Source organism: Pogona vitticeps, chromosome 1 (genome assembly GCF_051106095.1).
Source record: "Pogona vitticeps strain Pit_001003342236 chromosome 1, PviZW2.1, whole genome shotgun sequence".
In the NCBI taxonomy this organism is placed as follows: Eukaryota; Metazoa; Chordata; class Lepidosauria; order Squamata; family Agamidae; genus Pogona; species Pogona vitticeps.
Genome location: NC_135783.1, coordinates 288,418,768 through 288,444,784, shown reverse-complemented (window position 1 = coordinate 288,444,784; position 26,017 = coordinate 288,418,768). Strand labels below are relative to the sequence as shown.

Here is a 26,017-nt window from a genome sequence, read left to right as displayed (position 1 = left end):
TACAGAGAATATAATCAATATGATTTCGGTATTGCCCATCTGGTGATGTCCATGTGTAGAGTCACCTCTTGTGTTGTTGAAAAAGAGTCTTTGTGATGACCAGCTTGTTCTCTTGACAAAACTCTATTAGCCTTTTCCCTGCTTCATTTTGAACTCCAAGGCCAAACTTGCCTGTTATTCCTTTTATCTCTTGACTCCCTACTTTAGCATTCCAGTCCTCTATAATGATAAGAACATCTTTCTTTGGTGTCAGTTCTATAAAGTGTTGTAAGTCTTCATAGAATTGGTCCGTTTCAGCCTCTTCAGCATAGGTGGTTGATGCATAGACTGGGATTACTGTGATGCTGAAAGGTCTGCCTCGGATTCATATTGAAATAATTCTATCATTTTAGAGATTGTATCCCAGTACAGCTTTTCCCACTCTTTTGTTGACTCTGAGGGCTATTCCATTCTTCTATGGGATTCTTGCCCACAATATTAGATATGATAATCATCTGAACTGAATTCACCCATTCCCATCCATTTTAGTTTACTGACGGTCTTGGTGTCAATGTTTATTCTTGACATCTCCTGTTTGACCACATCCAGCTTCCCAAGGTTCATAGATCTTACATTCCAGGTTCCCATGCAGTATTTTTCTTTGCAGCATCGGACTTTCCTTTCACTTCCAGGTGCATCCGCAGCTGAGCGTCCTTTCAGCTTGGGCCAATCACTTCATTAGCTCTGGAGCTACTTGTACTTGCCCTCTGCTCTTCCTCAGTAGCATGTTGGATGCGTTCCGACCTGAGGGGGTCATCTTCTAGCATCATATCTTTTAACCTTTTTGTTCTGTCCATGGAGCTTTCTTGGCAAAGATACTGGAGTGGCTTGTCAGTTTCTGCTCCAGGTGGATCACGTTTAGTCAGAACTCTCCACGATCACCCATCTTGGGTGTCCCTGCGTGGCATTGCCCATAGCTTCTCTGAATTACTCAAGCCCCTTCACCACAACAAGGCAGCAATCCGTGAAGGGATTACTTACAAGTAAGTACAGTAGCTATTCCAAACTAGTTCTTTCTAAATTTTGATTTCCATCATATCATGAGTAAAGCTTGCTGCTATGATAAGTGTTCTTCAGAAAAATCTGCAATACTATTCATTCTGTCAAATAAATGAACTGAGAAAGCTTTCTCCTACTGTACCAGCAAAATAGCATAACTAGAGGACTGCCCAGCAGGGAATGCAGAACAAACCAACAACCTCATACTATAGTGTTAAAACAGGTTCCACTGAATTCAATGACAACTACAACTTAATGCTCCCAGGATTATAGTCCTAGAAGCTTCCTTTTCTAGTGCAGCTATGATGTAAAGAGCTGTTTTCTCATTCTTTGTGTGGTTGCTTTAGCAGAACAAATTCTGCTCATGTAATTTTCTGTTTCTTTCATAGTCAAACCACTCCCCAATCTGAGTAATGCCACTTAGGTTCTTTGGGAGCACAATGGGGGATTAGTGGGAGAGCACAAAGAGCTTTAAGTTATCATTATAAAGAGCAAGCTAAATGTGAATTTCATTCAGCACGTCCCTCTGGCCAGGGACCCAAGAAAGAACACCACCACCACAAAGTACAGGGCACAACCTCTCTTTAAAGCTGCAACCTGGATGGGGTGACACTCCCTCTGAAAGCAGATGTCCAGGTTTTGGTGGTGGCCAGGAGTATATTTGCACAATTAAAACTAGTGTGCCAGCTTCACCCGTTCCTTGAGAGGGCTGATCTGGCCATGGTGACACATGCCCTGGTTACATCTCGATTACTGTAACATGCTGTATGTAGCGCTGCCTCTGGAAAGTGTCCAGAAACCAGCAGGTCCAAAACACAACAGCCAGATTATTAACTGGGGTTGGTTACCAGGTTCACATAATCCCCAGACCTGTTACAGCAGCTCTACCAGTTGCTGATTCATTTCTGGACACAATTCAAAGTGCTGGTTCTGACATATAAAGTCCTAAATGGCTTGGTTCCAAACTATCGCAAGGGTCGTGTCTTGCTTTATGATCCTACTTGTGTGCTAAGTTTATCAGGAGATGCCTTTCTCTCAGTCTCTCCACCCTCACGGATGTGTTAGGTGGGAACATAAAAGAGGACCTCCTCTGTTGCTGGACCCGGACATTGGAATTCCCTCCCACAGGAGACCAGGTTGGCCCAATCTTCGCTGCAAGCAGGCAAAGACCTTTCTCTTCAAGCAAGCTTTCCCTGAGTGAATTACTTCCTGAGTGGGCTTTTTAAATGGATTGTTGTGGCTTAGTACTTTGAATGAGTTTTTGGTATTGCTTTTGTTTACCATTTCTTAGTGTGGTGTTTGTTTAGTATATGTATACTTATTGATTATAGCTTTAAACATCTTTTAATGATGTAAGCTACATAAATTAAAAGTCCCTGGGTCCTTTTTAAGGAAAAAGTAAAAACATTTCAGACAAGCAAACAAGCAATAGTAAGCAAGTACTGTTTATTTCCCGAAGAGGCGTCAAGTAACATAGAGTGCCTGCCTGTCTTGAAAGAGCTGGACAGCGAACCACCGTTAGCAGAAATGAAAGTGGCCTCGGATTCCCTCGCCTCCAGCAAAGCAACAAGGAAGGATAACATCCCTGTTGAAGTGCTGAAGTGCTGTAAAGAGACCATCACCACTGAGCTGTATGAAATCTTTTGTCTTTGCTGGAGGGAAGGTGGAGTACCACAGGACATGAAGGATGCAAACATTGTCACATTGTGTAAGAACAAAGATGACAGGAGTGGCATCCCTCTTCTCAGCGTTGTAGGGAAGCTGCTTGCCCCTGTTGTGCTGAAGAGGCTCCAGGTGCTGCAGACAGAGTCTATCCAGAATCACAGTGTGGATTTCGAGCTAATAGTTCCACCATCAACATGGTATTTTCCCTCAAACAGTTCCAGGAGAAATGTAGGGAAGAACGACAGCCATTCTTTGTGGCCTTCATAGATCTCACAAAGGATTTTGATTTGGTTAGCAGGGGCAGCCTTTTTAAAATACTTCCCAAGATTGGATGTCCACCTCGGCTCCTTAACATCATCAGATCCTTTCATGAGGAAATGAAGGGCACTGTAGTTTTTGATGGCTCAACATTAGATCCTTTTGACATCTGAAGCGGAGTGAAACAGGACTGTGCCCTCCTGCTGACTCTGGCTCAACAACCTCTGACAATGTCCCTCTAGATGTCAAGCTTGATAAACGCATTGGCAAAGCAGCTATCATGTTTTCTAGACTCACAGAGAGAGTATGGCTTAACAAAAAGCTGATGGCATATACCAAGATACAGGCCTGTGCCCTGAGTACACTCCTGTACTGCAGTGAGTCCTGGACCCTTCATGCATGGCAGGAGAGGAAGTTGAACAGATTCCATATGGGTTGTCTCCTATGCATTTTGGCATCACCTGGCAGGGCAAAGTTCCAAAGAGAGTAGTCCTAGAACGAGCTGGAATTGTTAGCATGTCTACATTACTGAAACAGTGATGTCTGTGTTGGCTTGGGCATATTGTGAGAATGGCTGACAGTCGGATGATTCCAAAAGATCTCCTGTATGGAGAATTAGTGCAGGGAAATCGCCCCAGAGGGAGACCACAGCTGCGATACAGGGATATCTGCAAGCGGGATCTGAAGGCCTTAGGAATGGACCTCAACAGATGGGAAACCTTGACATCTGAGCGTTCAGCCTGGAGGCAGGCGGTGCATTATGGCCTCTCCCATTTTGAAGAGACATTTGTCCAGGAGGCCAAGGCAAAGAGGCAGTCCCGAAACCAGCAAAATCAGGGAGCTGGACTGTATTTATCTTCAGTGTGGATGGGATTGTCGCTCTCGAATTGGCCTTCTCAGACACACTAGATGCTGTTCCGAGACCTCTGTTCAAAGCAGGTTACCATAGTCTCTTGAGACTGAAGGATGCCTACTACTGTTTACTTCACATGCACTTGTTTTCTTCCAAGTGTCTGTGGTTAAGGCTGCAAATATTATCCCAGGCCAGGAACAAATGCTAGGGAGAACTGCGATGAGCAGAAAGCAGAGTGAGTGAGGCAGTCTTTCCATAGTTGTGAAATCAGACTTCCAGTGAATCCCACACTTAAATCCTGAAGAATGATCACCACAGGAAGCAAGGTAATCTGTATAATCCCAGAGGTGGGAGAAGCTTGAGCTTCGACACTCAGATGCTTCCATGACTTAAGAATCTCCCTCCGACATCTGTTCCTGGCCTCAGCCAATGCGTGTGAAAATCCAGATGCCAGTGTTAATGCTAGCAGACAGCTCCTTCTCCTTTCGTGCTAAAGTAATGACCCAACACCATCCCGAGAGCTGTGATGCAAGAGATGCTGACTCTCTTGAAAGCTCTCTTCTCTTTCATGTACAAGCTATGACATTATGGAACAACCACCACTTCTGGGGGATTAGGGTGATGCAGATGCTGGCCATGAGTAAGATCACATCAGGCAAAAGCACTTTTAAGTATCATCCTCTTAGCAACTGAGAAGGAACTTTTGTTATGTGCCATCAAATCACTACTGACTGACAGCAACATTGCATATCATTGTCCTCTAAAAGGTCCTACAATTAACAACCCTACAGGTCTCCTCACATTGATGCTACTAGTCCTTGGTTGTTAAGAGTATTGTATTTAAAGGAGAACCCTGCTGGATTGGACTAGAGGACTACCTAGTAGAGTATTCTGCTCACACAGGAGTTAACCAGTGGGAAGTGCTCAGGGACTGGAGTGCAACTGCATTGTTCTTCTTCGTGGCCTCTGTGAATACACACATATGGGTTTAGTCTGCGCCTGCGCTGACATTCTCGGAGCATTCTAGAGCTAAAAGTAACAATTTTATGGTGTGATCCCCCATGAGGCACAAGCTCCTCCCACCCAAGATTCCCCTCAGTTCCTTTTTTCCGCCGTGCTGTAAAGTTCTACAGAGCATAGAGCTATTTCCACAGGGGTTTTCCCCCTTATCTTATTGATCAATTCCCTCTAAATTGGATTCTTTCCCTTCTCAATTATCTAATCTACGATCCCCCATGAGTTGTTTTCTTTTCACTTGCCAGCTATTTGGCTTACCCCTCCCCCCCCCTGCACACACACACGCTTCAACTGTTTGCTTCTTTCTCCTTTCCCGCCTTTTTCGGCCTACTCATTTTGACTCTCAGGCACATTAATGATTTTCTGCCTGAGTAAGCTACATCTTACCCAGATAGGTGCAGGCCGCAGTAGGGGACCCGACAATGCCAAGGAGTCCTTAAAATCGAAGTCTACATCAACAGAGGAATCCTCGCCAGAGGCTAGCAAATTTGCCTCTGAGGAGACGACGTGCCAGCTCTACCTGCACAGACTCTGGGATCGCCTGATAGCCTCTGCTCCAACTGGCCATTCAGTGACTGCGCTACCATCCAGTCCGGCCATGGCCCTTTTAGCCCTACATGAGGGCGGGCATTTGACGTTCCTGAGTTGGAGCTTAAGTCTCTCTATCTCATGAGGAGAAGAGAGTGAAAAGGAGGCATGTCTCACCACACCCTCTCTATGAGCAACCATGAGAGAGACTGGTGATGGATGATTGTTTCAAGGGGCTTGTTCAAGGGACCCTGCAGGAGTTAGGGCTCTGTTGCCCTGTCCCTAGGAGAAGAAGGGCCTCCTATTGCCCCAGGCACCTTCCCTGACTGTCAGTGATTCCTCCTGACATGGGAAGCGCCTCTGTGTGTGAGTGCCGCACACCAACCCTCCTTCGTGCGCCTGCTCATGTAGCTGCGACTTCTGGAGGGAGCTGCACACCGAGGCTGTAGATGTGCCAGCAACATAAGGTAAGGCCTTGGTTTCCCTTTGGGGATACAATGGGCCCCTTCAGCTCCTGCGGCTAGCCCTGCATGTCAGTGTTTTGCCTGTCTGGGGTAACGCCCTTGGGTGTTTGGTATATTGGGCCTGATTTATCAGAGGCCTTGTTCACGTGGCTGCTATTTCCAAAACCAGGTGCTGAGGCGAAAGCTTTCTGGCAGCACTTGACAGCCCTAGTTTGCCTCTGAAAGGGAGGCTGCAGCAACTCCCACCACTAGCCCTGCTAGTCGGTGATATTCCTGCCTGGGGCAGCACCTGCAGGTGGCTGTTAATTTGGCACAAAACAGCCCTCTTTATCAATGGGCTCGCTCACAAAGTAGCCTGCGGCCCTGTCTCAGCTGCCAGTGCCCGCATAGGCTCATAAGGAAAGGACTCACAAGGGTCCACCCGAGAACCCTGCCGCTGTCTGGTAAGTCTGGATAATTTTCCTCAGGTAGGTCCTGTCACACTGACAAGGTTGCGTAGGACCAGTCCCTTTTGTTTGGGATAGGAGCTATGAGCTCTCGGCCACCATCACCATCCCGCTCTACCTGGCATCATTCTGAGCCATGGGCTATGGAGTGCTTTATGCCTCCACATGCACTTTACAGATGTAGTGCTCCCTCGAACTCGCCTCCGTCATCATAATGTTTGGAGCCTTGATAAAACCTGCTGTTAACCCATTCAGGTTTGAGACTCACATGAGTCGCTGGGGGGTGGAAGAGTTTCCAACCAATCTTCCTACACCCCTCTCAGTTGTCACAGATGGTCACACTCCTTTACTGTCAACAGATGAGTTCTTTGGTCAGCGTTGTTATTTGTTTTTGGTCGCCGTGTAGCCACGTACTCCTCTGCCATGAGGGCTTATCACCACTTATGGAGTTTGGTTCTGCCCACCCTGCAGTTAGCTCATGTGCACGCTTACAGTTCAGGCCTTCCGCATCACTGGGAGGCACTGTTGCAGGTGCATCACAAACACACTGCTGCTCGATACGCCTGAAAACCAGTGTCTAAGCAACTGACAGGTTAGGGCCTGCCATTTGTTGGTGTATGGCTTTTTAGCCAGAAAAAAATTGTTATTCTTGATAACCTGTTCAGGATCTAGAAGGTGACACATTCATTGTGCTGTAACATCTGCAAGAGCCTGAAGATGTTCCCATCAGCCTATGGCGTTCCGGGAACGTTAAACGCCTCAACCCCAAAGTTACCAGCCGCCACCCCTAGACATGTGGGGAGGCAGTGCCTTGACCGGCAGAACTGCTGGTAGGACTGCAAACTGAGCAGGCTCTTTACTTCTCTGTTGTTAACCAGTCAGTCCGTTTGACTTCTTTCTATCGTAGCTACCAGCTTTGCCACTATCTTCGATGTACATTGAACCCATTAGGATCGACCTCAACATGGAAAAGATTTTTGTTCTTTTTCTCTACCATATAACACTTTGGCAGGAAAAGATGCTTTCCAAATTCCAATCCATCTCGTGTCAAGGCCCATTATGATCGAGCACGACCGGTCCTGGCTTCGAATCTGCCAATTCTGGACATAAGCTCGGATCTCACTCCTTGAACTAATCTCCCTCCAATATGATGCGATCCATTATCATCCTCTGTCACCTTCAGTGTGCTTCTTTTCATTCGCGCAGCTCACTTCTCAGTTCACCGCATCCCGTCTATTGGGAATGGAGGAACCGCCTTTTCCAGACCCAGCCATCACTTAGCTGAGCACTTACACTAACTATGCTGAAGCTAATAAAGGATGCTTGCACCAAGCCACTTCCTATTAAAGATCTAGGAAGAATGTATTACAGGTACAAGGTACGAGGAAATGACATAGAAATTTTGGGATGACTCCAGTCCCATTTCTATCATCGTAGAACAAATTTATCCAAAACGAGAAATGATTTCCCTGAACCCTACTAATAAGAATACGGAAACATTGATGTCTTTGGCAGGGAGACTTATTCCCTTCATTCACTTCTGCTCCATGTGGCCAACTATCAATCACAATAGGCGCCTACCTGGAGCAATTTTGGTCTCAAATTCTACCTCTCTTGAAATCCATTAAAACAGAGCTTAGAAATTCTTGCTCTGAGACCACGACTCTAGCAAAGCAACACAGGATTGCTGCTTGACATGCAAAGGGCTTCAACTACTGTCACATCCTTAGTATCTATAGAAGGCTCACCTAGTCACGAACCACTGGCTCATCAAGGACACATAGGACAGAATTGAATGTCTTCCATTACATGGTACCAGTCTCTTCAGTCTTAGACCGGTGACACTAGAAATATTATTATTATTTACACAGAATAGGAAAACAGCTAAATTATATATGGGCCGACAGCCCTTTCATCCCTCTTTCAGTTCTACCCATAGTCCTTTCAACCATATCTGGAGTTTCAGCCTCCCAGACATTTCGGTTCATACAAGAATGTCACCACATCTCTCAAGGTTACGTTATATAATTGTCTTTGTTCCCCTTTGAGTAACGTTAGATTCACTCTTTTTGTCTATATCCTCCAGGAAGAGACCTCTGCCTCCTGGGCAAACATGTCATAATCCAAGTTCCTACATCTGGCTTATGCATGGCTTCTACTTCTATGCTATTATATACATAGAAAGGACGGAGGCATCCGTCCCATCCTTGGTCTCAGAAATCTTTTCATGTGTATTCTACCGCAAGTTTCAGATTCCAGCCTCAACACTATTATCTAATCAGTAATTCCTAAGGTTTCACTGCCATTCAATTTTTCAACATTTGCAAGGTCTTTCAGATGGTACAGGATATCAGTTTGATAATAACCTTCCCCTGCGAGATATGGACATCTACCTGTACTGGTACTATAGTGTATGTTTTTCTTTAAAAATAATAATAATAATAATAATAATAATAATAATAATAATAACTAGCAATCATCTCCCCAAATTCATGGCCTCCACGGCTTCAGTGCTAAAGCAATCCAGACTCAGCCTCCAACCACTCCAATAGTGGCATCTTTTCCTTTTGACCAACTGCAGGATCCCTAATCCAAGTAACTGCAAGTTCGGTTCTATCACCATTGGAAAGTATCGACCTTCAATGTATTCACTGGGGTCCGTACGCCGACTACAGGTTTTATTGCTCCTGTGCAGGTGCGGACGGAAACACTGTTGGGGACATATTCATATGGCAGTGGACAGGGAATTTGCCATAACTCTTCCCTCCGATACATTTCATTCTACGGAGAATCTTCCATCACCATCATTCCTAATCAAATGCGATCCAAATACCTCCTTGAGGTACTTGGTCCTAGTTCGCCTGTCTCAGATCGATATAGACAGACACATGTCAGTTCCCTCTGGTTCCTCACCTCCTAACTTCCATGAACTAGGCAACCTGGGAAATACTCCCACTTTGGCATCAGTGCTCAATCGAGCTCAAAAACCATGAACTCGATGTCGATGTGTAAATAAATAAATCTTTATTAAATATACTGAAACAAAGAACTACCTTACCAACTTTCTTAGAAACTGTTGCCTACTTGGCTTTCTGTTTATGCTTTAAAATGTTATAATCTGCTATTGTTGCCCATTAACCAGATTATTCTGGTAGGTAGGACTTTTGTCTCACTCTAGGGTCAAACATCTTTTCACAGGACTCAGTACCATCCGTCCTCCATGTAAACACATTGTTCCTCAATGGTCTATAGATTTCTAAATTCACTCATGTGCCCGCCATTCGAGCCCATTTTCTCTTCAAATGCCAAATTACTTACTTTGAACAGCCTTCCTAGTGGCTGTCATATCTGCCAAGGGAACGCGCGAAATAGCTGGATTGTGATTTGATCCACCTGTTATTCAATTTTCCTGATAAAGTGACTTCCTACTTTAATGTCTCATTCCTGACGTATTCGACTAATTTTCATGTTTATCTATGCTTCATCTTACCATCATTCTTCAGATCACCATCATCTCCTTTAAAGCACATGCTCCACAATATTTATGTAAGATGCTCACCAGCATTTTCTCTGGACACTACCAGAGCTTCTAAACAGATGACAGGCTCTTTTGATGCTTTCATTCTTTTCATTTCAAAAGTCTAGTTTCTTCCTATCCATCTCTAGATCGATGGTCCAGGCTGTATCTATGGCTTGCCAGCAGTCAGACGAGTCACCGTCTAATTAGCTTTAGCCTCGCTCCACGGAGTGCTGTCTACCTCGGCTGCATTCAGAGTACAATCGAGACTCTCGACATCTACCATGCACCAATATGATCCATGCCATCTACCTTTGCAGAGCAATACTGGCTACACATAGGTACATGCAATACCACTAGATTTGGCAGAAATGTGATGCCATCCTTCCTACCGTGACGTCCCACCTGCCAATAAGTAAGCTTGCCAGTCACCCATATGTGTGTATTCACAGAGGCCACGAAGAAGAAAGAAAGGTTACTTACCTGTAACCATGGTTCTTCGAGTGGACCTCTGTGAATTCACACTACCCACCCATCCTCCCCTCTGTAGTCACGGGTATCTTATTGTTGTATAACTCTCATGCCCGACGGACAAATTGCAGGAACTGAGGGGAATCTTGGGTGGGAGGAGCTTGTGCCTCATGGGGGATCACACCATAAAATTGTTACTTTTAGCTCTAGAATGCTCCGAGAATGTCAGCGCAGGCGCAGACTAAACCCATATGTGTGAATTCACAGAGGTCCACTCGAAGAACCATGGTTACAGGTAAGTAACCTTTCTATCTGCCTGTGATGCCCAGCAAGTGATGTACAGAGGCATATTGCCTTTGTTGCTACAGGGAAGAAGAGTGGGCCACGAGAGTCTTGCTCTTTCCATCCTTTGATAAAGAACAATGATGTCCTTTTTGTTTTAGCTCAGAACAATGGTTTGTACTGTAGCATCTACAGAGAATTCAGAGAACCAGGTTTTCTTTAGTCACCAAACCATAAAGGCACCTGTAACAAATGTGGTGGAAACTGTGTATCTTGGGCCTAATGGTGTTGTAAAACCCTATTCTTGATTTTTCATCAGAACATGGGAAGTTTTCCTTAGTTTTCTAAAAGTTATTTATTTCAGCGTTTTAAAAGTAATTTGTTTCATTACTTGTTGATTTGCTCACTGCTTTTCCATTCTTTTTGTTACTCGGGGGTGGGTATATCCAAGATAGGTAATGGCACAAAGTTTTAACACTTCTGTCAAAACACCTCTAGAATGTCTTAAAATGTCCTTAACAAATACCTTTTAAAACTAGAAAATGCTATTAGCTACACCTGTTGTAAGTTCATTTACACTTATAATATTACTTTTGAAATGCACATCTATTATAGTGTCATTACAAAAAACCTAATTCAGTACTATAGAAGTGTGAGACCAGAGGCGAGGGGATTGAAGCCCTCGCAGGAGTGTCGTCCTCCTCTAAGAAAGAGCAAGAGACACAGAAAGAGGCAACAACTCCCCAAGTCGTGAAAATACAACAGGGAGTAGACACCCGGGATCTAGAATGGGGTATGACAAAACTGTCAATAGCAACTCAGACTGGGTTGGAAAAGGCGGGAATGGAGGAAAGAGGTAGACCGTTGGTTGAGGCAGAAATTGGAGATATAAAAGGGGAACGAGACGCCATACCAGGAGGTTGGGAATTGATATGGGTGGAGGATCCCTGGACAGGGAGATGTGAGAAGGTTCGGGTGCCTCGGGAAGAGGCAGACTACATAAGGAGACGTGGTCTACCCTCAAAACCTTCTTACTGGGGAGAATCAGAAGCCAGAGAGTGGCGGAGGCATTTAAGGGAGGAGAAAGAGGCAGTAGAGAGGGAATAGCGTGAGAGACTGGCATGGCATCTGGAGGAGGCTCGCCGGAGGAGGTATTTACTGGACCCTGGGACCCCTACACAGAGGGGGATGACCCCTTTGACTTGGAGGGAAGGGATGAGGAGACCCTTCCCTTGATAGACACTGGTTTGGACAACCGGGACCATGAGGACACGAACCCTTTTGTTAAAGGTCCCTGGTATGAATCTGGTTACAACCCATTTTTACAAGATTTATGGACACCCTCGTTTGACCCGTTGGCGGCAAGAGACAAAGCGACAGACAAGTTTAATGTTGAAAATTCCTTGTTTAATGTTCCAATAAATCCTCATTCTGACTTCAAGAAAACTGAGCCGACTGTGTTTGTGTCCAACCAGCCTGAGAGCTTAATCGAACCTCACAAGAAGTGACCATGTTACTTATAAATTGTTATTTCAAGCTCTTCCTTCGTGCTTTGTTGAAAGTAATGCAGCAATGCCATATTTAAAAGTAATCAGTAGGGGGCAAGAGACCAATAGGTGATCACCACGTAGTCTTGGATGTGTCCCCCCCCCCGCCTTTTGACTTTTGTCTATTTTTGCTTCTAGCTTAGATCACTCCCCCACTTCAATGAAATTGTTTCTTATTCTTCATTCATCTTTCATCTTTAATGGTTGGCCAGACAAGGCCTCAGTGTTGGCCCTCAGCACACTTGCCCAGAAAGCAGTTAGCCCTAGGGACTTCTCAACTCATGTCTTGGTTTTGTCCTGTATTATCCTGAACCACTTGGGGTGCAGGCAAAGCTTGGCTTTTTGCTTGCATAAACATCCTGAGTGTTTACTCTAAATGCATAGCCAGGTGGTCAGAGTTCAGAAGCTTGCCTGCTGAACTCTGACAATGTAATTATCTCCAATCCTCTGAATCCATATGTTTGAAAATGGAGCATAGTCTCCCTGCATAAGATCTACCAATGCAGTACACGACTCGGAACAGCAAGAGGTTTTACAGTGTCTCTGTTATATAACTTCCAGCATTCAATTACAGGGCAGCTTGTTCAAGAGCTTTCCCTTCAACAGTGCTCTCTTCACGCAACAGAAAAAGAAATGTATTGGTTTCATCGCTCTGTCTGCATACCATCAGCACAGCTACCTTATCTTCCTCCTGTTGTGTTTCAAAACCCTGACATGAGATTTTACATTGTAAATCCAGTAATGCATGGATCCTTTCATCCTTATGCCCAGTGCCAGGATTGCTTGGATTCAAGGAGCAAGAACATGCAAAATCCTTTGGGTGAGTTGACGATGCCTTGCTGCCTGAATCTGGGTTCTGGATATGGATATGTCCCAGTGACAAACTATCCAGCATACACCTTGTATTAAAAACAGCTCTCTCTACTTGTGTGGGTTTCTGTGCAATAAGAATAGAAGCAGGGTGCTGATCGTTTTAAGAACGTAGGAGATGCCCTATGTTGTGTCAGATTCTTTGTACATTCATTCTATTATTGTTTACATTTACTTGAGGGCAGTGTGTGGAGGTTCAGGCAGAGATCTTTCTAGTATGTAAAAGAGGACAGGCCATAGTAACATGGCAGGCAGAGAAACGTAGTAGATGCTGGCCAGCTAAGCACAGTGGGTTGGCAGGTTCCCATCCCCTGAAGGAGATGAGAGAACTTCTGCAACAAGATTTGGGTAAAGACATGATAGATGTGACCTTTTAATTTTCACCAAAATCATCATCATCATCATCATCATCATCATCATCATCATCATCATCATCATCATCATCATCTTCTTCTTCTTCTTCTTCTTCTTCTTCTTCTTCTTCTTCTTATTATTATTATTATTATTATTATTATTATTATTATTATTATTATTATTATTTTTATTTTTATTTTTATTTTTATTTTTATTTTTATTTTTATTTTTATTTTTATTTTTATTCATTTATTCATTTATTCATTTATTCATTTATTGATTTGATTTGATTTGATTTATACCCCGCCTATCTGGACCACCGGACCCACAAGCATTTTTTCTCTCCCTCACATAGGTGACAAGGGGGTATGGAAAGTCCTGAGTCAGCTTGGTGGTTCATTTCTCTTAGCCTTTTATGGGAATAAGAAGCATGTTTACAATGTACTGCATGATCAGGAACATTAGTCAACAGCATCTACTTTGCTGAAAACTTTTCTGAGCATTTTGCTCATGGAAAAGCGAATGTAAGGATAAATCTACAAAACAAGATCCTTCAATCTTATTATTGCTTAGATAGATGATGAGGTAGAGGTGAAATATTGGTACACATTTCAGCAGCAACCAAAATGCTTCTTTGGTACTTAAAAATCCTTGAAATCAGCTGATATTTCATATTAATTAGAATGTTCTTAACTTTTCAGAAAGGGCTGTTTGTTTTTTGAGGAATCAGGATATTTTCGGGTGCATTTATAATGCTTTTCAAGATAAAGGAAAAGAAGTTTAAAATCTGGCAGAAAAGACCCCAATTTTAAAAATGCATATTTCCCAAACATTTAGGTCCTCTACCAAGGAGTGTCATTTGGAGAGAACATATTTGAGATAACCACAAGCAACACAGTTTAATAGGTATCCATGCATTTATCAGCAAACATTGTGGGAAATATATCAGTGGGGATAGAATAAAAAATAAATAAAATGGGGGAAAAACAAGATTGCTTAGATTGATTGTAGAGATGCAAATCTATATATTGTTATCATTTATTACCATTCAGAAATAGAATATGTTCATTCTAGCGGAGACTAATGTGGCAAGAAAATACTCTTGCTCTACTGTTCAGGTGGTCACATCTGATGGACCAATTACTCTCCATTCTTATGGGTCTCTATCTTTAAAATATTTCAGTTAGAACATAGTTTTAGAGCAGTGGTTCTTAACCTTTGTTACTCGGATGTTTTTGAACTGCAACTCCCAGAAACCCCAGCCAGCACAGTTGGTGGTGAAGGCTTCTGGGAGTTACAGTCCAAAACTCCTGAGTAACCCAAGGTTAAGAACCAGTGTTTTAGAGGACAGCCTCCCTAAAGAAGAACACAGATGGTGTAACTACTTCCATGCTTTTAGTTTTATAAAGTTAAAAACCAATGTTTGATTTATTAGTCAACATTACTACGTTAATCAACATTGATTGGTCATATTGCCAACAAGTACAAACAGGCGATGTGTTTTGGTTAACAGCCACGTCTTCTACACATTAAGCTGCTGTCAAAGGGATAAGGGGCAGATTATGGCATCCCCCACAACCCGCCTGCCTGTTTGCAATCCTAAGGGTACAGTTGTACTGGAGGGCAGCAGTAGTGATCTCAGCCGTCACAGTAAGAATTAGCCAAATGGAGGAGAAGCAAGAGACCCAGAGTGCTGAAATGACAATGGATAACAAAATCTCAAATTTTTTTTGAAAGAAAGGTTTGTGAGGCTTATAACTTAGAAAGGGCTGTTCTAGCATCACAGGCATTTCAACAATGCCCTGACCCTAATCACATGTTCTTACTTTTACCTGTGCTTACAAAGTAATAAGTGTATGGCCAGCACTGTGACTTTGTTAGTTCTCACTAAAGAAAGGAGAATTAAAGTAATCACATATTAAAGACGACATAAATCATTCACTGTATAGCCGCAACTATGTAATCTGCAATGGTATTCAGAGACAAGGATGTTATTTTAAGATCCTATTTTTCTTTTTATCTCTCCTTTCCTTCTTTATTTCTTTTAATTCTTATCCATAGTACCATTCTCAGAGAACACCAAGTCCTAGCACGTCCACTAAACACAGCTTTGGATTTCTGTGGTTTTAAAATAGCATCATCTGGCCTGGTATGCACTGATTTATGCATATACTTATTTCCTGGAAAATACAAGGCTGTTAGCATAATGATCAAACATCAACCCACTTGGTGCCAGATATTATACACTAGGTTTGCCAACAATTAATTTGGCCTCATCAGCCATCTTTCTTAGCATCAACTTCATATACAGGCATTGATAGGCTATGATGGCTGCAGCCCTTTTCATATGTAATACAATGAACACATAGAGGTGGTTCCTACTCCTGGCATCTGTACATTCAATGCAATGAGTTTAAAAAGCTAACATTTAATTATGTCCCCTGACAAGTATTTCCTGTTGTGTTGTGAATACTCACATACTGTTAAAAGTACAGGAGTAGATGCTGCCATTTTCCTACAGTCTCGACAACCATCAGCCTGATTATGATCAATAAAGAATGCATTATACTATGTTCTCATACAGAGAGTATTTTGATAGTCAGTCCCACACTTGTCAAACTTGTTAATTTGAGAAACCTTGAATCAAGTCTCAGTAACATTTATTTGTCACTGGCTTTGCTCATATGAATGTCTACCACTCTCTAACTATGGACCATCTTCAGAGTTGACCCAAGACTTTTTTTTGTTGCCTATAGATCAGCAAACGATACCTTCCCTTCCAAGTATGGATATGTAGTCCCCATAGCCTATAAAGTTATTTTACCAATTGAAGCAGAACATTTCTCATGGCTCCCTTTTCCTGTTACTAAAATTAAAATCTAAAAAACTAAAAATGTTTTGTTCTTTTATGATAGCTCGCCACTGCTTCACCATGTGTAATGGTAGGGTTGGCCCTGACAAGCTGGCCCCATACATCTGCTCAGCCAAAAACAAATGAATTGGCCTTAAATGAGACACACCTAGATGAAATGCATCTGTACTGTGTGTGTACAATTAAAATAATAATGCTATACTGCACAGAAACACTTATAAGGGCTAAATGAGATAGAGACTGCCAAAGACTTGGTGGATGTCACTTGCTATAAAGCTACTAATCAAAGATCACCACATCTGATAGGAGTGGAACTGCTGTAGACAATGAAAAAATAAATCCTTGAGCAGTTATTCATGTTTTTTTCCAGGGTATTAAGGAACTGTACTCTCCTGTCATTGAACATTTCCAGAACTGTGTTGAGAAATGTATAATCATGCTTTGCTTTGTGCAGTCCTCTTGGACTGTTGCAAGCAGTTAGTTTAGGACTTTATGTGGTTTGCAGACATTCAATTGCCAGGACCAAACAGCAACAATAATAAGCTCCTTTTCTCCCACAACACTATCTTTCTTCCTCCTTCCTCAAGAAAGCTAGTTTTTTTCCACAGGCATTAAAGATGAACAGGATTTAAAATCAAACAGGGGAGAAAATTTCCTCTGTATCCTAATTTCAATGAACAACTCAGCCTTTTCCATACGAAGATTTTGCGGGGAAAAGACGGACACAAAGGAGCCTCAAATTACAAATAATAGTTCAGGTTCAATTTGTTTTGTTGTTGTAAATAATAGAGATGAATTCACTGTGTTTTCAGATGTGTTCCAACATATGCACACATGCACATGACCAGAGAAAATAGTATTAACACTGCCTTTGTAAATGAGAACTTGAAGTCCTAGGGGTAAGGTAAATAGATAGCAACAAGAGAAAGTTCGATGGTAAATTCAAACCCTTGCCTTACCAAGTACAGTAGATGGTATTCTGGAACTCCCTCTCTCTCTTTCTATTCAGTGACAATGTTAAATAAACCTAAGGTCCCAAATGAGTCCTAGCTTTATTACTAGTCCCAGGAAATGATGTGATTCCTAAACTGAGCAGGGGATTGGACTTAATGGCCTTATAGGCCCCTTCCCAATTCATTATTCTATAATTCTATGCGTCAACTGCAAAATGCTGATTCAGGGGCCTATTCCAGGAAAGAAACATATGTACTACTCAGGTTGGAGTCCGAACAATAAGATAACAGATAGCAACAGCAGAGGGGGATTGTTAGGTTTGCCCTACTCTCACGATATGGTGTGCTGGATTTCCCTGTTTACCAGGGGGTTTGGAGTGACTGATTCACAGAAATCCTGTTGCCTAGCAGAAGTCTGATTGTAACATTTGGTACATTCCTCTCCAATAAACAAACTATCCCTGCCACCATTTTTGATGTGAGCACACCTATGCCCTGAGAATCATAGAGAGGATGCTATATTTCCAGAGAGGAACAGATGAAAAGTTACAATTTTGCTTATGTGAAGTAGCAGATTTTGGCTATTGCATGAATAATGGGTTGTGATGTCACAGGCACTAGCCAATAGGTACCTCAGATGTTCATACAACTGCTAGACTTCTGTCTTGATGCTGCGACAAGACAGCAGGAGTAGGACAGACTTAATTCAGTCCTGGGCTGAATTCTGACCTGTTTGGGACCTCCTCCCCAAACAGGTTAGGTTAAAACAACCCAAAAGAGGTGGTGAAATGGAGGAAAAGACTGTTTATCATGGGGGGAGTAGTGGTTACCCACATTTGATCCAGGAAACTTTCCACTCAACCAGCGGGTGGAAACAAGCAGCTGAATTAGCTTCCTTGCAAGTCATCAGCAGTCGGCAAAAGAAGAAGTGATAAATCAGTCAATTTAACATTGTCATTACCACTGGGTGAGATACAAAATCATAAGTATACTGCTCTATGATTATCCCTGGATGGAATAATCCCTTTAACAGAAAAAAAGTGTTTCTTAGCCCCACTACTAAATTTAGCAGCAGTGGATCTGGAGAAGGAGAAAGAGACTCAAAGAGATGCAAAGAAAATAAATTAGACATTAATTAAACAATTATATTTCAAGGAAGGAAGTTTGGTATTACTTTGGCATTAAACTTAAGAAATTTTCCTCTTAAAATTATTTTAGCCAAACAACGCTGGGAGTTAAACTGTTATGGCTATCTACAGTGTTGGCAAAAAGCCCAGAACATGACCTTGAATACTCAAACTTGAAACTCTGTTTTGACTTTCCTTTTTTTCTGAGAACTGACTAAAACATAGACAATTATGTCTTTTTTAGATTTTGGAAAGTCTAATACAATTATTAGACTTTGGAAAGTCTAATACAAACATCGAGTGAATGGGGCTGTCAACTTACATCAGAGACTGGATTCAAATTAACCCTAAAGGTGATCAATTTAATAAAGTGGACTTATTGAAGCCATTATTGATGGCACTGGACTGACTGCTCTAAGCTACTGGACATCTTTTACTTGAAATACAAGTACTTGGCATCTAGTGACATAATGCTACAACAAGAGAAATTTTGGGATGAAACAAAATCTGCCCTTCAAGCAATCTTAAAAATAGTGAGATCCCATAACAAAGAGATGAAATCATTCAAGGAGCAACTAAAGGATTATATTCAACAGGAGACAGGGAATAATGAACAAGGAAATGTGAGGGTGGTGGATGATGTATGCCAACCAAAAGAAGGGCTGGTGGAAATTAGAGGGGACAAATTAGGAGATTTAATTCTAACCCTAGAGCCGATGAGAATTTTAGCTGTGTTAAGGGAAGATAAGAGGAAAAACCAGCAGAATTAATTAAAAAATAGCCTGGAAGAGCTATTGGAGATAGATCAAGTGTATAAAATGTTTTCAGATGACACAAGGGATGGTAGAATGTTTAGAGAGATAGAAACAAGAATTGGAAAAGACAAATAAGAGAAGGAGCTACTTAGAAAGATGAAAAAGGGAAAAATATTAAGGTGGCCCTCAACATTGAAAGCCTATATATACTTAACTTCTGGAATTGTAAAGGGGCATATCTTATATATTAAAAGGGGGAATTAAACTGAAATAAGGGATTATTAATCAGGGTAAATGCATAACACAGTAAATTGAAGCTAGATATAATGACGGGACAAAACAAATAGTACTTAATGAACATATATTAGATATGATATTGATAGAGACATGATAGAAAATGTGGAGATAGAAATGGCTAAACAATTACATAGATAAAATCTGTATAAAATGCTTTTGATAAAATCTATTATTTGTTAGGAACCTACTCAGTTATTATTGGTATAAAATACAAAGTTTGTCAGTTAAATCACCTCAAAATTATATAGATTTAGAACCAGAATTACTTCTATTAGGTATGTTTCTAGAGGATTTTGAGAACATTGTATACTCTGAGAGCAATATTATGATAGTAGCCAATATTGTATACTAAAATACACACATGAATGGTTTAAATGCTTAAAAAATGTATAGATTTTGAAGAGACAACCAAAAAGACAAGATGCAAAAAAAATTATTATAAGCAACTCATGTAACATGATGCTTAACAAGCACAAATTGAATGTAGATAGATTGAAAAACTAATAAAATGTGGTGGGTTTTTTGTGGTTTTTTAAAAGATGTTCATACAATCATCATTTAAATTTAAAGCAATACTCCAAATCACAATGGCCTACTAATTGGGACTGTTTGGTTCTAATAATAATACATTATGTAGTTTATACATGAGGGAAATGGTGTTGCTTTTGAAACAGAAGAATTTCTTAGAGGAATGATACTTATGTTCTCAAGGTATCATTCCTCCAGGTATCTTCATGTGACATAGTTGTCAAATACCTGATTGCCTGAAAGGATCACTATAGGTTCAAGCTAATACTTGAAAGCTTTGAAACTTCTAAAGCGGCACACATCAGTTTATTTAAATGGAGTTTTGCCATCACATAAGAAGACTATCTCATCTATTGCTCTCAGTTTATTGATCTGTCTAATGGCTCAGAACTATGAGGGGAAAACAGCTTGCAACCACAGACTACATCCAAGATGTATAAATGATCTTGTACTTTTCCATAGCTTATCCAGTATTGTATCTGAATTAATATAGCACTTTCAGGACACAAAGTATTTTTAAAAATTATGTAAAATAGATGCCTCCTAAATCTTTTCAGCTAACTCTTGCCTGAAAGACAAATGAGGAGGAAGAAAGAACAGAGATCAAAGTTATAGGAAAACAATTAGGTTTATATTACCACACAATTTCACTACATATTGCATGAAAATTTACCAGTACTCCCAAAGTATTCACCCAAAATGAGCATATTTTCATTGTTGTTAAGCATTTAACAGTGAATAATAATGTGTGGCAATGTGCAATGAGGCTTGTTGGTTTCTTCTTTGTGAATCGATGTCCTTTGACCTTTGAGATTGGAGATGAATTATAATTAAATACCTTCAGTGTACTGCTGGTATCATACAGCAGTGGGAATGTCAGGCACAGTTGCTGGGCCAGAGTTCCTAGGACTCCCTTATCAGTGACAGTTCTGGCTCAGAGTGTTGTGAGTTTCAGTTCAACAACAGATGGGGGGGGACAGGTTGTCTACCCCTGCCTTACAGTATAAGACTTGTACAGTGAGGTTTTAGGAGCTCAGTGGTTTTAGGGACATATTAACACTGTGAATGTGCTGAACATCTTTTGAAAATATACAAATGTTCATATTATAGGAATACAATTTACATATTTTTCCAGCACAAATGTACTAGTGTGCCTAATCAGATTAACATACTAAGGTGTTCCTATAGTGTGCATAGTGTAGGGAGAGAAAGAAAAGATCCCTTTCTCTCTCTGTATCCATACTTCATCAGTATTCAGGGATAACGGTAGCCAGGGCTTGGTGATAAAATGCATACTTTGCATGTCAAGCAGCATGAGTGTCTTAGAAGAATAGTAGAATGGAGCAGAAATAGGCAGGCAGGTGCTGGGCTGGTTTTTAAGGATTTTCAGTGACTAATTATGCAACAGACCTTTAGAGGTGCCAATGAGATGGATTAAGGAGCTGCCACCAATCAAAATGGAGCATTGGGGGATGATTACATGTTACAGTTACTCAATGTCATGCGTTTTCTTATTTATATACCGTATTTTTCCGTGTATAAGACTATACTTTTGTCTAAAATCTTTAAACTAAAAATTGAGGGTTGTCTTATACATGGAAGTAAGCTGAGGAGAGAACAAAACAAGTGGAGGGGAAAGCAGGGATCAGAGCAATCCTGCAGCGCTTTGATCCCTTTCCCCCTACACTTGCTAAGCCCCACTTAAATTTCTTAATTTTGGATTAAAAACGGGGGGCGTCTTATACATGGGGGCATCTTATACACTGAAAAATATGGTACTTTGTTTGATTTGAATCCTTGGTGAGGGAAGGAGAAAAATTATAATAACTTCCACTATGATGACTGAGACATTCGCTGAAACCACATTGCTCAATGTAGTAAGTTATACTAAAGTAATTCCATTGAATCAATGGGAATCTGGTGTGTCAACCCCTCAGTAGGTTCATTTGATTCAAATGGGCCTACTCTACTTGTGATTTATGTCAGTGAAACTTATACAGGAGCTGACTTGCGAAACCCCCAATGATTCAGTCATTCTACTCTAGAATTACAACACTAAGCAACAGGATTTCAGGATACTAGGCAGAGCAGCTTGCAACTGGGAGAGTGGCACTTCCCACTGAAATTTTGGGGCAAGGCATCCCCTATCTCTGTCCATTATCTGCCTCCAGCTTTGACAATTAAGATTGGAAAATGACCTTAACTTTATGTCCAGTAGCAAGAAAGGGCACTGTCGCGTCCACCCAGTATCCTTTGTTTATTTTCCCTCTAAACACAAGTCCACCCTCTGGATGTGTTTCCTCTCTTCACGCTGCCACCAGGTATTATTCCCTTACCAAATATATTGGTATATATCTGATTGTTAGCCGCCTAGAGTGGTCCTGATCCGACCAGATAGGCGGGATATTAAATAAATAAATAAATAAATAAATAAATAAATAAATAAATAAATAAATAAATAAATAGATCTTAGACACGTATTGCCAATACTACAGATTTATTGATAATATAGATGTTATGCAAATCACAGGAGTAAATCACAGATGTTTAGGATTGGTCATTTAATTTCATTTGCTTTTACATTGGTTTGTATGTGTATTTCTTCACTGTTGCAATATTCTCTGACTATCTATTTATTCACTATGCATTTGAACTCTTTCCTATTATTTCTAGCCCTCCAACTTTCAAATCTCTGTCATCTTTCTCAAATCAAACTCCTAGCTCTCTCTCTTCAATTCCCTATCTCAAATTTCTTTTTCTCCAACTCTCCTCTCTAACTAACTCTCTAACTCTTCTTCTGGTTCCGCCCCTCCTGTCTTCTCATAGGCTCCTGCCCTTGAGCTCCCCATGATGGACAGGCATGCCGTGGGGGTTCCGCCACAGGCACCTCCAGAGAGCTTCCTAAATGCAGAGTGGCCAGCTCTTCCTCATTTATTCACTGAACATAGAAACATTTTCTTTAAAAAATCAACTACAGTATGTTTGAGAGTTGGAATTTTTCATATATTGTTATTCCCAGAATGTCATTCTCTCCACAAAGGCTACTGCAATCTGTGTGGGTTACTCAATAATGGCCCTTTCTTGATTCATGGGGGGGAAGTGGGTTAGGTATGCTTGTGAGTTTGATTCCCCACTGAGCCTCCTTGGGGATGGATTCAATGATCCATTGGGTTCCTTCCAGCTCTGCAGTTCTAAGATTATAAGATTAATGATGCTTCCTTAAAAACTGTCTTCATTTTCCAACCACGTGCATTAGTTTTCATGGAGCCCTTAGGGGGAAAAAACTTAGCAAACACCACCAATATGGTCTCATTATCTAGGGCAAAACATTTTATAAGATATTTCCTTGTTTTTTTGTTTGTTTTTTAAAAAAAGGTTCTAAAATAAGTGTAATCTCTGGCTCTGCAGCACTGGAGTGCATATCTTTTATTATACTTTAGCTTCTGCTTTTTTTTTAATAAGTGCTTAATCTACTTCTCTCTGCTCGATCCATTACTCCAGATAAGAAATCAGAAACAGAATGAGGCTCTGAGAGCAACTATGAAGGAAGAAGAAAAGATCCTCAAGAGTAAGGATTTGCCAATGGAAACCAGGGTGAAGATTATCTATACTATGATACTTTCAATTACTACATATGGATGAGAAAACTGGATGTTGAAGAAAGACAACAGGAAATCAATTTATTCATTTGAAATATTGATTGATTGATTGATTGATTGATTGATTGATTGATTGATTGATTCATTCATTCATTCATTCATTCATTCATTCATTCATTCATTCAATTTATACCCTGCCTATCTGGTCATTTCGACCACTCTATATGGTGTTGGATTGAAGTTTTATGGATCTCATGGACCACCAATAAGTGGGTGTTAGATCAATTCAAGCTTAAAGTTTCCCTAGAATAAAAAATGATTAAATTGAGATTACTATAATTAAGCGACATCATGAGACGACATGGTGTAAATCACCATTGTATACTCATTGTTTTCAGCTTTAAGTATTGTCTTTTTTAAGGAGAAAGGTGAGGTAAAATATTTTGAATGAATGAATGAGTAAATATATGAATGAATCATAGAATCATAGAATAATGTAGTTGGAAAAGGCCTATAAGACCATCAAGCTCAACCCCCTGCTCAATGCAGGAATACAAATCAAAGGATATCTGCAAGGTGGTTGTCTAAATTTCTTCTGAATGCCTCCAGTGTTGGAGCACTCCCCACCTCTCAAGATAATTGGTTCCATTGCCGCACTGCTCTAACAGTTATGAAGTTTTTTTCTGACATTCAACTGAAATATCAGGGTTCCTGTAGCTTGAACTCACTGTTGTGTGTCCTGCACTCTGGGATGATCGAGAACAGATCCTGCCCCTCCTCTGCATGACCAAGTTCTTTCAGGCTTTCCTCATAGGGCATGGTTTCCAGCTCCCTGATCATCCTTGTTGCCCTCCATTGAACTTTTTCCTATTTAGTAACATCCTTCTTGGTGAGGCCAAACCACTGCTGAATAGAGGGGAACTAGTACCTCGCAGGACATAGAGACTATACTTCTGTTAATGCAGCCTAAAATAGCTAGACTGATTATTGCTTGGCAATGGAAATTAAAAGCTGAATTGCAAATCGAAGAATGGTACAAAGAAATATGGAATATAGCAATAAATGATCAATTAACTTGTAATTTAAAGATTAAGAAAGGAGAGTTGGAAAAGAATATTTTTTATGAAATATGGGGTAAAGTTTTGGAATATGTGTTGATAAGGGGGAAAGGGAAAGCTCCAAATCATGAATCAATGCAGTTTTGGAGAGGAGGAGGAGGAGGAGGAAGAAGAAGAAGAAGAATATGGCAAGAGGTCCTGTACATGGTGGTGGGGAACACAGTTATTGTATTTGAGTTTATATGTTATATGTATATGTTTTTGTTTATGTTATAGTTATAGAAAATTTAAAAAAATCTAAAATAGCATGCACCTTTTTTGTAGCCACATCACACTGTTGGCTCATATTCAGCTTGTGATCCACAATGATTCCAAAATCCTTCTCACTTGTAGTATTGCTGAGCTAGGTATTCCCCGTCTTGTAACTGTGCAATTGGTTTCTTTTTCCTAGCTACACTACTTTGCACTTATCCCTATTAAGTTTCATTCTGTTGTTTTCAGCCCCATGCTCAAGCTTATCCAGATCCTTTTGAATTTTGTTTTTGTCTTCCAGGGTATTAGCTAGTCCACCCAATTTTGTGTTGTCTGTAAATTTGATTTCTTCCAGGAACGAGCACAGGAGATGGAACACTGAGTGCAGCGCTACTCTGAGCTATATTGTAGAGAGAATGTAATAACCGAAGAGGCATTAAATAAAATCAAGTGCCTGCCTGTCTTGGAAGAGTCGGACAGCGAACCAACTATAGCAGACATAAAAGGGGCCTTGGATTCCCTCACTTCCAGGAAAGTACCAGGGAAGGATAACATCCCTTTTGAAGTGCTGAAGTGCTATAAAGAGACCATCATCACTGAGCTGTATGAAATCTTTTGTCTTTGCTGGAGGGGAGGTGGAGTACCACAGGACATGAAGGATGCAAACATCATTACACTGTGTAAGAACAAAGGTGACAGGGGTGACTGCAATTACTACTGTGGCATCTCTCTTCTCAGTGTTGTAGGGAAGCTGCTTGCCCGGGACATGCTGAAGAGTCTCCAGGTGCTTGGAAACAGAGTCTATCCAGAATCACAGTGTGGATTTCGAGCTAATAGATCCACATGGTATTTTTCCTCAGACAGTTCGAGGAGAAATGTAGGAACGATGACAGCCACTCTTTGTGGCCTTCATAGATCTTACAAAGACCTTTGACTTGGTTAGCAGGGATGACCTTTTTAAAATGCTTCCCAAGATTGGATGTCCACCTCGACTCCTTAACATCATCAGATCCTTTCATGATATCAGTAATTTATAGGGTCATCTTAAGTTAGAACAAAATTTGAAAAAGATCCTTGAAGGAATTATTTTATTAAGTGAGCAGTTGGCCATAATATTGATAAAACTACTACAGAAAATATACTAAACACAGTATTTCAATTTAGAGATGAAGTTCAAGAATTTTGAAACCAAAAGAGAGGGAGGGAGAGAGAATCATTTTAAGATGGTACCCCTATTCTTTAGCTACCTCAGTAGTCTTTGTAGCA

General features: G+C 41.0%; 1 long non-coding RNA gene across 1 annotated transcript in view; it reads left to right on the top strand.

The window, feature by feature from the left end:
- Positions 1-25,348, top strand: part of LOC110081457 (uncharacterized) — a 60,730-nt gene extending 35,382 nt beyond the window's left edge. The window contains exons 3-4 of the long non-coding RNA XR_002300964.3: positions 23,344-23,410; positions 25,107-25,348. This is a non-coding gene — a long non-coding RNA (uncharacterized LOC110081457). The remainder of the gene's footprint in view (positions 1-23,343; positions 23,411-25,106) is intronic.
- The last annotated feature ends 669 nt before the right edge of the window (positions 25,349-26,017 follow it).